Source organism: Lepidochelys kempii, chromosome 1 (assembly GCF_965140265.1).
Source record: "Lepidochelys kempii isolate rLepKem1 chromosome 1, rLepKem1.hap2, whole genome shotgun sequence".
Taxonomy (NCBI): domain Eukaryota; kingdom Metazoa; phylum Chordata; order Testudines; family Cheloniidae; genus Lepidochelys; species Lepidochelys kempii.
In genome coordinates, this window is record NC_133256.1 from 347641749 (window position 1) to 347654814 (window position 13066).

The 13066-nt window shown below is 56.0% G+C and overlaps 1 long non-coding RNA gene across 1 annotated transcript; it reads left to right on the forward strand.

Annotated features, from left to right (window-relative positions):
- Positions 1-2370: 2370 nt before the first annotated feature.
- LOC140907046 (uncharacterized) lies at positions 2371-10410 on the forward strand. The gene is made up of 3 exons (XR_012157343.1): positions 2371-2564; positions 7378-7683; positions 7983-10410. It is a non-coding gene; the product is annotated as an uncharacterized lncRNA (long non-coding RNA).
- Positions 10411-13066: the final 2656 nt, after the last annotated feature.

The window sequence follows — 13066 nt, forward strand, 5'->3', positions numbered from 1 at the left end:
TTAGTTTGACAGCAGTCTGTCTGGCAAGAAATCACTTATCAATAGTTGTGGCTGTGAAATCCCTCACTTCTTTATTGTTTTGTCTTTATGGTCCCCACTTCTCTGTTGTTTATCTGTATGGTCTCGGTCTGGTTCTTTGATTGTTTCTGTCAGTTGCATAACTAATTTTGTTGGGTGTAAATCAACTATGGTGGTGGTGACTGATTGGTTAAGGCAGGGGTCGGCAACCTATGGCACACGTGCCGAAGATGGCACCCGAGCCGATTTTTAATGGCACGCTGCTGCCTGCTGGGTCCTAGCCACTGGCCCCACTCAGCCTGCTGCCGAACCCAGGCCGGGATCCCATTAGGCAGCAGAGTGCCATTAAAAATCCTGCCCGCCCTGGCCCGCTCTTCTCCGCCCCACCCCCACCCCGCGGGGGCAGAGTGAAGAAGCTGGGTCCTGCCGGCTGCTGCTGCAGGGCAGGCAAGGTCCCTGCTCCCCCGCCTCTTCCCCCAGTGTGCTGGGGCCCTGCCCCTCCTCCTCTCCCTCCTTGCCGCCCATCAGCTGATGGCCCTTGTGAGGGAGGGGAAGAAGCGGAGCCGCAGCACGCTCGCTGCCCCGGGGAGGAGGCGGAGAAGAGGTGGGGATGGGGCCTTGGGGAAGGGAGGGTGGAATCAGGGCTTATCTCCTCCAGCCCCCTGCCGTAAGCCGCTCAGGGCAAGGGGCTGGGAGCACCCCCATGACCCCAGCCCACACCCCCAGCCCTCTGCCCTGACCCCTACACCTCCCCCCCACACCCCAGCCCCCTATCCTGACCCCTGCACCCCCCACACTCCCAGCCCTCTGCCCTGACCCCTGCACCCCCCCACACCCCAGACCTCTGCCCTGACCCCCGCACCCCCCACGACTCCAGCCCTGACTGCAGCACCCCCCCACATACCCAGGCCCCCCACGACCCCAGCCCTTACTGCAGCACCCCCCACATACCCAGCCCCCCACACTCCATGCCCTGACTCCTGCACCCTTCTCACACACACCCAGCCCCCTGCTCTGACCCCTGAACCCCCCACACATTCCCAGCCTCTGCCCTGACCCCTGCACCCCCCACATTCCCGCCCCCACCCTGAGCACCAAACGGGAGGTCCTGTACCCCTCGTGCCAAATGGGAGCTGCCCAGGTAAGCACTCCACACCCAAACCTCCTGCCCCAACCCTGAGCCTGCCCCCCCTTTCTAGCTCCTGGCCAGACCCTGCACCCCAACACCCAGCTTGTTCCTTCACCCCCTGCCCTGTGCTCAGTGCACCCCCAACCTCAGCTCAGTGCAGAGAGAGAGGGCCGGGATCCCAGACCAGCAGCGGGCTGAGCGGGGCTGACAGCCAGGACCCTAGCTGGCAGGAGCCGGTGGACGGAACCCCAGACCGGCAGTGGGCTGAGTGGCAGCAGGCTGAGCCGCTCAGCCCACTGCCGGTCCAGGGTCCCAGCCACCAGCCCCGCTCAGCCCGCTGCCGGTCCGGGGTCCCGGCCGCCGGCCCCGCTCAGCCCGCTGCCGGTCCGGGGTCCCGGCCGCCGGCCCCGCTCAGCCCGCTGCCGGTCCGGGGTCCCGGCCGCCGGCCCCGCTCAGCCCGCTGCCGGTCCGGGGTCCCGGCCGCCGGCCCCGCTCAGCCTGCTGCCGGTCCGGGGTCCCGGCCGCCGGCCCCGCTCAGCCCGCAGCCGGTCCGGGGTCCCGGCCGCCGGCCCCGCTCAGCCCGCTGCCGGTCCGGGGTCCCGGCCGCCGGCCCCGCTCAGCCCGCAGCCGGTCCGGGGTCCCGGCCGCCGGCCCCGCTCAGCCCGCTGCCGGTCCGGGGTCCCGGCCGCCGGCCCCGCTCAGCCCGCTGCTGGTCCGGGGTCCCGGCCGCCGGCCCCGCTCAGCCCGCTGCCGGTCCGGGGTCCTGGCCGCCGGCCCCGCTCAGCCTGCTGCTGGTCTGGGGTTCTGGCTGCCAGCGCCTCGCCAGCCGGGGTCCTGGCCGCAGGCCCCGCTCAGCCTGTTGCCGGCCTAGGTGATCGGAACCCCAGACTGGGAATGGGCTGAGCGGGCCAGCGGCATAAGATCAGCATTTTAATTTAATTTTAAATAAAGCTTCTTAAACATTTTGAAAACCTTGTTTACTTTACATACGACAATAGTTTTGTTATATAATATACAGACTTATAGCGAGAGACCTTCTAAAAACGGTAAAATGTATTCCTGGCACGCAAAACCTTCAATTAGAGCAAATCAATGAAGACTCGGCTCACCGCTTCTGAAAGGTTGCCGACCCCTGGGTTAAGGGATTGTTTTACAATACAGTAGGATTGGTTAGAGAATTGTTGAGTAATATTTTAGTAAAATGATTGGTTAATATACAGCTAAGCAGGACTCCAGATTCACTATATAAACTGGGGTCCAAAAGGAAGTTCTTTGGCACCAACTCCAGGACACAGCTCCAAGATCAGAGCTGCCAGGCCTCAGCACCCTGCCAATCACACCGTGCAGAAACTGGAGTCCTCAGATGACCTGATCCTGACTGGCCACCAAGAAAAGTTCATCGGCCTTATTGGGAGTGGTGAGTGTTGTGTGCTTCGTGTGTGCATTCTGATGTGGTGACTGTTAATAAACAGAGGTTAAGGATATTCCTGTGTAAGGCTCTTTCACGGGTAAAAGACCCTGTAAACCCGCAAAAGAGTACACCCTGAGCCCTATGAACTGGGAAAGGGTGGGGTGCTTAAATTTACAGGGTTATGCCTTGAGCCCATGGGAGGGTAAAGGTGGGTTCCCTAGAGTGTGCAGGGGCGACTGGTTTGTATAATTGTTGGTGGTGCCCAGAATGGGTCCAAGTCCTGTGCAGGTCCCTCTCTTCCCCTCCCCCCCCCGCACCACCGGCCTAAGGCTCTGGGAGGGAGTTTGGGTTCGGGGTCTGGGCTGGAGCAGGGGGTTGGAGTGCGGGGAGGGGCAGGGGGGACTCTGGGAAGGCATTTAGGTGTGGGGTGTGGGCTCTGGGCTGGGGCAGGGGGTTGGGGTGCAGTTGGTGGTGTGGGGGCCAGGCTCTGGGAGGGAGTTTGGGTGCAGGGTCTGGGCTGGGGCAGGGGTGCAATAGAGGGTGTGGGGGGCAGGCTCTGGGAGGGAGTTTGGGTGTGGGGTCTGGGCTGGGGCAGGGGTGCAATAGGGGGTGTGGGGGGAAGGCTCTGGGAGGGAGTTTGGGTGTGGGGTCTGGGCAGGGGGTTGGGGTGTGGGATGGGGTGCAGGGGGCAGGCTCTGGGAGGGAGTTTGGGTGTGGGGTCTGGGCTGGGGCAGGGTGTTGGGGTGTGGGAGAGAGTGAGGGGTGCTGCACTTACCTCGGGCGGTTCCCAAAAGTGACCAGCACCCCCCTCTGGCAGCAGCTCCTAGGCGGGGGCCCGGAGGGGTCATAGAATCATAGAATCATAGAATATCAGGGTTGGAAGGGACCCCAGAAGGTCATCTAGTCCAACCCCCTGCTCAAAGCAGGACCAATTCCCAGTTAAATCATCCCAGCCAGGGCTTTGTCAAGCCTGACCTTAAAAACCTCTAAGGAAGGAGATTCTACCACCTCCCTAGGTAACGCATTCCAGTGTTTCACCACCCTCTTAGTGAAAAAGTTTTTCCTAATATCCAATCTAAACCTCCCCCACTGCAACTTGAGACCATTACTCCTCGTTCTGTCATCTGCTACCATTGAGAACAGTCTAGAGCCATCCTCTTTGGAACCCCCTTTCAGGTAGTTGAAAGCAGCTATCAAATCCCCCCTCATTCTTCTCTTCTGCAGGCTAAACAATCCCAGCTCCCTCAGCCTCTCCTCATAAGTCATGTGTTCCAGACCCCTAATCATTTTTGTTGCCCTTCGCTGGACTCTCTCCAATTTATCCACATCCTTCTTGTAGTGTGGGGCCCAAAACTGGACACAGTACTCCAGATGAGGCCTCACCAATGTCGAATAGAGGGGAACGATCACGTCCCTCGATCTGCTCGCTATGCCCCTACTTATACATCCCAAAATGCCATTGGCCTTCTTGGCAACAAGGGCACACTGCTGACTCATATCCAGCTTCTCGTCCACTGTCACCCCTAGGTCCTTTTCCGCAGAACTGCTGCCTAGCCATTCGGTCCCTAGTCTGTAGCTGTGCATTGGGTTCTTCCGTCCTAAGTGCAGGACCCTGCACTTATCCTTATTGAACCTCATCAGATTTCTTTTGGCCCAATCCTCCAATTTGTCTAGGTCCTTCTGTATCCTATCCCTCCCCTCCAGCGTATCTACCACTCCTCCCAGTTTAGTATCAAACTCCAGTTTAGTATCAAAGGGTCTCCACGTGCCGCTGCCCGCAGGCCCCACCCCCACAGCTCCCATTGCTGCAGTTGGCAGAGTTGGCACTCGGGGTGGGGGCAGTGTGTGGAGACTCACCCACACACATGCAGAGACGTGCTGGCCGCTTCTGGAAGCGGAGCAGGCAGGCAGGAAGCTGCCTTAGCCCTGTTGTGCTGCTCGTGGTGGCAGTGGGGGCCCCGGGCCCTTTTAAATTGCCCGGGGGTGGCAGGTGGGGCTGGGGAAGAGACCTGGCCCCGAACTTTGGTGGAGCCAGGCCCCTGTGCTCTCATATTGGTGGAGCACGGGCACCACGGGCCCATAGAACTCGTGGCCCCTGAGCGTGTGTGTAACAGAGAATTTTGTGCGGGTAACACTGATGGGAAGACAAACCAGAACGACTGTTCCAGTAAGATCCTATCTCCAGCCACGCAGAGAGCAGCCAAAGTGGATAAAAGGGTTTCTGAACACTTTAACAACAGACATCACGCCGAGAACTGCTGGGTCTCAAACCCGGTGACCGGGTTTGTGCCAAACTGGATGGAGAAGAGGGAGGGACAACTGCAGCTGTCGAGAAATACAAAGAATTCAGGGCCCAGATCATGTGACTGAGACTGCCAGTGAAGAGTGAAATAGAAACTGTCGACATCTGCAGTTTGTTATGCAGAAAGAAGAATCAACAGGTCAAATGCTACAGACTGTAGGTGCAGAACGAGATGACGAAGATTCAAGGATTCCAAACCGTCATTGCAACTAGCAGACGGCCAGAGGCCCAAGTTGTTACGCATTCAGGTCGTGAAATTCGAAAACCAGCACGATTCAGAGACACTTGACAGCCTGAGCCGACCTGAACTTGAAAGAGAGCGCGACAGTGTAAATACTGTATGTGGTAGGAATGCAGAACTGACAAGGAATGCAGATGTAATCGGAGGCTAAACTGTGTTATACTCTTCCACTCCAAGGTGGTGCTCGGTGCTAACCTCAGCTAGGCCCCAGGGTACAGTCAAGCACCTGACGATGAACGCCGCTGGAGCGTACAAGCAGCGGGTGAGAGCTGGATTCGGGTCAAAGAGGAAAGGCCCGCTTGCTGAAAGGCAGGAATCTGCTTTCTGTAGCAGGAATGTTACATGGAGAAGCATAAGTCACTTAGGAGGGTCTGGAGACTTGGGCTGAAGTCGACTGGATTTATCACAAATATTCCCAAGCCAGGAATGCAGCTGGGGCAGCCATCACAGCATCCTCTGGCTTCCCACTAGTGCTGGCCCACAGTGCATCTCATGGAAGCTTCTTTGACTGACGCGGCGCTTCCTCTCCTACAGCAGAGGTCGCTGTGTCCCACTAGCCACGTTGGTGCGACCTGTCAGTAGGACAGGGATGCTGAGATAAGAGAGGTTTCAGAGTAGCAGCCGTGTTAGTCTGTGTCCGCAAAAAGAAAAGGAGGACTTGTGGCACCTTAGAGACTAACCCATTTATTTGAGCCTGAGCTTTCGTGAGCATCCGATGAAGTGAGCTGTAGCTCACGAAAGCTCAGGCTCAAATAAATGGGTTAGTCTCTAAGGTGCCACAAGTCCTCCTTTTCTTTTTGAGATAAGAGAGTGGATTGGATTTGAGAAATCACTGCTGATGGCTTTCAGAGGGAACCCCAAACCAGAGCTGTGACTGCTCAAGGCCCTGAGAGATCCCCCGGCAGTTTTCATCAGAGTGGAGGGGTTAGCCGTGTTGTTTCCTCCCCTTCCCCATCAGAAAGCCCTGCTCCAGGAATTGCAGGCTACCTCCAAAAGTCTCAGTTGGATACAGGGTTCCTATTCACAGCCTGCTTTAAACTGTTGCTGTGCAATGTTAAACAGCTTCCACGTTCCACCCCAGAAGTGACTGCATTGCATCAGTTGGTGAAGTGATCCCTCTGGCCAAACAATCAGTGTGTGAGTTCAGTGGTCCCGCTGTGTTTCAAGATCTGCTTTATTCTGCATTGGGCTCCAACAGGCAGCCTCTGGTGCATGACAACAAGCGTTTCCCAGCACCCTGCCCAGACTCTCTGCTTGGGAAGCTCAGCCCTTAAAGGCATGACCCCCTCCCCTGCATCCAAACACCACAGAGCAATTTGCAAATATTTTGTTAATACAAATTGCAAGTTTGCTTTGGGACTATTCGTCGTGCCACACAGAGATGCACTTTAATACTACAACATTTAGGCACTTGAGCAAAACCAAAGGTATTTGTTATTCACAAGTGTTCAGAACACCACAGGGTTTGTTCATGAAACCTGCAAGTTTCACAGGTTTTAGCTTGAATGATTAGTCATCTGGAAACTCGTACTGGAAAGTTTTTTTTGTCTCCCATTATCTGCTGGTTTTCATTCGTTAGTCTCATGTTTAAAATGTTGCAGACATCTGTTCAGGGAGCACTAGCCACACCATGTGATTTAGGTGACCAGTCACAGACCACAAAGAGCGAACAGTGGCCACTACCTGCTGGCAAACAAGCCATCGCTTGCCATTTGTGTGCATAAGCTCAGTGTATGACTAACTAATGTGTGCACAGAAGTCGGTATTGGGTCATGAACAATTTGTGAACAGAAAGGGCCAAATGCATCAGAGCATATTTCCAGCAAATAATGTGTCCCGCTCACCTTGTCCGTCTGGTTTATACAGATCTTTGGTGGGACTCTGCGGGGAGACAGGTTATAATAGATGCCTGGCCTGATGCTGGGGGGATGAGCAGGGATGCGGGCAGGGAAATGACCAGCACTGCTTTAGATCAACGAAGAACCTCCACCTGCTAAATCAGGGCAGGATGTTGCCTTTCCCTCAACGAGTTCAGCAGAACAGAAGCCAGGAGTGTGCAGGAAACCCCCCTGAATTGAGACTCGTGGGTGGGGGGTGGCTTGCTTTTTACACTGGGGCAGGCTGCAGCATGGACTCTGGAATCGAGTACATCTGGTTAACCGGAGAGTAAACTCATGCCGGCCATGGAAACATGCAATGCAGCAGGAGGCAGCTGAGGGTGTTACTGCCCTGGGGCAGGGGGATGGCTTTTAATTCTTCTTCTTCTTTTCTTCCAGGAAGTCCAGGCTCCTGCGGGCGACAATCCATGTAGGTACCCAGCCACCTTTGCACAGTGTTTGCTTTGCAGAGCGAACCCGTCTGACCCGAAATTGGAGCGTGAATGGACAAACAGGTGCCTGGAGTAGAGCTGGGAACATGAGGAGCCAGCCCAGCCCACTGACCGGCCAAGTCCTTGATGCTGACTCTGACTAATGACACTCGACTGTCTGGTGTGCAATGCCAAGACCGATGGTTTAGAGGAGGCAGCTCTGGAGGGTCACTTCACATGGGGTATTGCTATGTGAACCCAAAGGGAACGGCAGGTAAGAGGGAGGGTTTGGGTGGCTCTGGGGCTGGGGAGATGCCCTGAGAGAGATCCTATTCCCTTGCTGCGCTGTCCTCCGGAGAGCTGCGCAAGGAGCTGTATCGGCCCAGGGGCTGTCCACCAGCCGACTGTGTTCTCAGGGCGCAGGGCACACACTGTGCTAGCTGACAGACACTGGAGGGATCACAGCTAAGGGGCAATGGCAAGGCAAAGACACCGGAGCCGTGGTTTCTGGGGTTAATGGGATCTGGTTTACACGGGATCGAGGCCCTGATCTGCCTTCTCTCTCTCTTTCAGTTCTTTGCTGTCAGTGGTGGGATGCTGATCAGCCAGGCCGGGTGGAGAGCTGCAGCTGGACTGTAATCGGGGGCCAAGGCTGGGGGCAGGGCTGGAGCAGAGCTGGGGGTAGAGGGGGCTGGGTGGTGCTCCCCGTCACCCCCATGGGGGCTGGCCTAGGGCCTGCTGCAGCCCCAAGCCTGGTCTCTGGTCAGACGAATCCTGTCTCTGGGTGTTGGACACATTGGTCTCCTGGACTCTGGGCTCAAGCCTTCGCCAAGTGAGGGAGGAGTTATTGTTCTTGTGAGGTTCTGGGTGAGCCAACTGGCAGGTCCCCACCCCCGACTGCATGGCCTTTTCCCCTGTGAGTGCGTGGTTTGAGCCCAGAACCACAAAGATACTTTGGTGTCTTCACCCTGGCCATAGGCGCCTAAGGCCCAGTTTTGGCTTCGTGAAACTCCCACCGAACCCAGTGTCTCCGGACTCACTGGGTACCTAGTTTTCAGGGGGAAAGGGCCCCTCAGTTCACACCTCGGCTCCGGACTGATGGATAAACTGGGGGAAGATGGACATTCGGCCGCCTACGTCGCAGGCGGGACCTGGTCTGTAGCAGCGCTCGGAGGCCTCCCGCAGATCAGAGCCCATTCAGAATCCAGCTGCTGGAGGAGGCCATGGTCCCACCGCCAACCCCCTTGTATCTTCTAGCTCAGTGGTTAGCGTGCTCTGGCTCTCCACTGTGGTTAAATCATGATTAGAGCAGGGGGATGGGCCCTGGGTCTCCCACCTCCCAGGTAGATCCCCCAACCAGACGACTCGAATCACTCCCAGTCTCTCTCTGGCCCAATGACTGCTCCACTGAGGGGGAGGGTGGGGCTAGCCTGAAATCAACCAGACGAGGGGGGCTCCTGCTAGGGTTTGGAGCTCTGACCAGTCGGGGGTTTTGCAAACCATATTTGCATTCACTGGGCTTTGTGCTTTGTCATTTGAATCCCAGCCCCCCTGGTCTATCACGTATAAAACACGCTTTCTAGCTACGTGAGGTGCCTGTGCTTTGTGTTAGGGACAGAACAGTGGATAGTTATTCCCACCCCTGCTTTCTTTCCAGCCGTGAGTTTGAAACGCGCAGCCTGGATCTGAAACCGGGCTAAGTGAGATCACCAACCCTCGCGCTAGAGGAGTCCACTGCCTCAGTCTTTTATTTCTCTGGGGTCACTGCAGTGCAGCTGAGGTCCTTCCTTAATACCAGGCAGCTTTGAATTGCAGCGCGAGGGGGCCGCTCTCAGCCCTGGGTTTAAGATGGAGACTCGAGAGCGGATTGCTGGGACCCGCAGGGCCGCCAGGGGAACTTTCTGTAATATTGTTGGCAGTGACTCTGGGCTGGGGAGAGCTACTCCATGGGTGCAGAACTCTTAAAAAGCTGCTCCTGGGGCAGAGACACCAGGTGCATGTGTTGTTAGGATATAGATATTCAGGCCTGTCTGCAAAGGCCTAGACTCTAAGAATTCAGGTGTATTCTTATCACTTGGCTAGTTCTAGAGGTATAAAACAGAGAATCAAAATCACTGTCTGCTGGTGTAAGGGCCTTCTCTCACTGTCACAGTCTGAGGCCCTGTGCTTAGGCTAAGGCCTTTGGCTAAGCAGCAGAGGCAGCCATAAGCTGGGAAGTGACCGGTCACATTCTTACAGTTAAAATTGGTTAGTTAAATTTCAGTAAAATGACAGGTTAAGGTTTAGCTAAGCAGAACTCAAGTTTTACTATATAGTCTGCAGTCAATCAGGAAGTAAGGGTGAGCATGGGAATAGGCAATGGGGGGTGAGGAATTGGAATCATGTTTTGCTAAGGGGGGGGATGGGAACAGGGACACAGGCGTAAGGCTCTGTGGTCTCAGAGCTGGGAAGGGGGACACCGAGGAAGGAAACTGGAATCATGCTGGCTGGAAGTTCACCCCAATAAACATTGAATTGTTTGCACCTTTGGACTTCGGGTATTGTTGCTCTCTGTTCATGCGAGAAGGACCAGGGAAGTAAGCGGGTGAAAAAATAAGCCCCCTAACATGTGTCACGTAAGGTAACTGTCTGGGTGGGATGAATGGCTGCAATTCACCCATTTCAACTGAGAGTCCGGAAAGACAATGGGAACCCCAGGACTGAACAAGTAACACCTAACGAGGGGAAAGTCCGACAGGCAGAAGGTGTGAACCCAGCCTGGGTCTGCAGGACAATGGACCGAGAGGTGACTGGAGGCTGGGATAAAAGCTGGCCCTTGGAGACACCAGCTCATGTGGGACTGGGAGACAGACAAGGACAGGGACAGAGTGAGGAAACCAAGATGTTTTCTTCAGGAACATGGCTGAAGGGATCCCTGCCTTGGCCAGTTTGGACAACGTCTTAACCTTTGGTTCTCTGTGCTGACCTAAGGACTTCCCAGGGCTATGTTGCAGTTGACTAATAAACCCTACTTTATTTGGAAAGGGCTGCCTGGTGTCACTGCAAATACTTGCAGAGGTGCACTGGCCCCTGGAGAGCGGACAAGTCTCACAGCACAGGCTGGAGCCCAGGGGCTCAGCCTTGGGGCTGCTCAGGCCGGGTGGCCTCCCCTTAAGAAAGAGTGGGAGCCCTGGGGTGTCTGTCACAGTGAAGCAGTTCCTCCAAGGGGCTGTTTTAAAGCCAGGGCGTAACATCCTGTGGGGCCATGACACCCGTGCTCTCATTCAGCACTTCATGAGGTAAGATTCAAGTATCGAGTTCACCTGGCAGTTCTTGTCATGGGGGTTTTTGTGGGCTCCCGTGCTCGTTCTGCGGTTCCCGTCTCGCTGGTTTTCCATGCAATTTGCCTTTCTCCCGGGCAGGACAGGTGTGGAGTCTTCCTTTAGCTCCCCTTCTCCTCAGGATGCTGCCATCTTGAATTGCCTGACCCCAGCTGAGAGAGACACATGGCAGAGGTGAGGTTCAAGACTGCAGGGCACCTCCCTTCTAGCTAGTCCCAGGGAGTAACGCAGCTGCCTTAGCAACTCAGCCCCTGCGCAGCCCCCGCTCTCCGCAGGAGTCGCTACAGAGCTGTGGCTCTCAACCTATTTACCACAGTGGGCCGCATCCAATACTACCGCTACGGCCCTGCGGAGGCCACATGGGCTGCAGCGCTCTGCTGATTGGGCCACAAGTGGCCCGCGGGCCGCAGGTGGAGAATGCCAGAGAAGACGGTGATTGCGGAAGTTTGATGCTGACTGAATCCCTTTGCATCTTGGAGTACGTTAGTCGTGGCTCTTCCGGGCTCCAGCTCAGTCAGGGGTTGGGTAAGGGCGTGTAGCTGTCCGGGTGGTTATATTTTCCCATAAGCTTTTTTAGGGTCAAGGAGCCATTTGCAGGGCTATAACACAACCTCTGGTAGTGCAGTTCCTAGCTGGTGGAAAGAGAATGAGGAAACCAGCTCTCCTGCCATTTCACCCCCACAAATAGCTCCCTACAAGTAAAAAGAAAAGAATATCCTGGAATTTGTGCGTTCCCCCCACAGGGTATCAGCATTGCTGCACAATCCAAAGCGACAGCCCCCGGGATGGACATCTACCCCTACAACAGATACAGGAGTTGTGACAAAGTGGGAACTTTCTTAACGTTTTGCATGAATATGGTGTGTGCCTCAGTTTCCCCCATATGGTGCACAAGTATCTAGGTGGGGGGGGCAAAGCTGTGTGATCTTGCAGAGGCCCTAGCGGGCAGCTGTGAGTGCCATATAGCTACTGGTGCACAGACAGTGGCCAGCGCTCTGTCCTGCAACTGATTGCTCGGCCCATCCTCTGCAGGAGCCAGCCGGAGGTGTTTGAGAACAGAGAGAGAGAGAGAGAGAGGTGGAGCCCAGGTGACCTGTTTGCCTGGGAAAGAGACGAAGGAAGGAGGAGGGGCAATGGGGCACGACTGAAGGTGGGCTGCTGCAAGCTGGTCAGGCTCTGGGTTGGGACTCAGTGGGAGAGCCCAGGGCTCTCGCCGCCCCCAGGATGGACTTTGCTGCAGGTTCCTGTTTCTGTGCAAACAAAACTCTGTTCTACGCTATGTTCCAACTGATTAATAAACCCTCCTGTGTCACACGCTGGCTGAGCCACCTCCGACTGTGGAGCTGGGGTACATGGGGGCATGAGGCTGCCCCAGGTGTCCCAGCCAGGTGGACTCACTGTGAGGAGCATGGACAGGGGGCTGAACGCTCCGAGATCAGACCCGGGAGGCGCTGTAGCTAAGAGGGCTTGCCCTGGTGAGAGCGCACCCTGAGGGGTGTCACACTGGCCCAGGGTCCTGTGGGACCTCTCAGAGAGTGGTGCCAGAGTCCCAAGCCAGGGCACCCATGACAGGAGCAATGAATGCGTTAGTTAGCACCCCACAGCTCGCTACAGAAACTACAAGGCGGCTCACTGGCCGCAGAGGGCTGGGAAAGGGCTGACAGCTCCTCTCCTCAGAGCTACGCTCTCCCACTCCTGCAAACAGAGCAAGGAAGTAACAGAGCTTCAACCAGGAGCAGGAGGCTATCCCTGCTTCCAGCCAGCGTCTCTGGCCAGCAAGCCATCCCTGGTTCACCACCGGCAAGAGCAGGTCTGACGAGATTTAGTGGCTCCCTGAATAAGCCCGACTCCTACAGCTTGACTCCGACTGTCAGGGGATGCCATGCAGGAGACAATCCAGTCTCAACAGTGGTATCAATGTCACTTCCCAGTGAAAGGCAGAGACTTCACAGCAGGGAGAGGAGGAATAAAAGCTTGTTCGAGACACAGTGTCCAGGTTGTGGAGTTTTTATTTTACAGGGAGGTCGTACTGGGCACTAGCAAGTTATAGACAGGCTCGGCTGTGCTTCGCGTCCAGTGCCTTAGACAGAACCATCCAGCTACACTTTTGTTTTTCCTGTTTGGGTGGTCACCTGCCCTGGTCTCCACATGGCTCTGACAGAGCAATCTGAGGACGGGTTTCGACCCTCCCCTAGGAGGCCAATTCCAGAGCAGCCATTACTGCCCACCTCACTCTGCCATCTGGGTCCCTGTGCCACTGTCAATCCACAGAGCTTCCCATGCTTCAGGATTTTGAATGGGTGATTACAAACCCCTTTGGGAGGGGTTAGAGCAGCG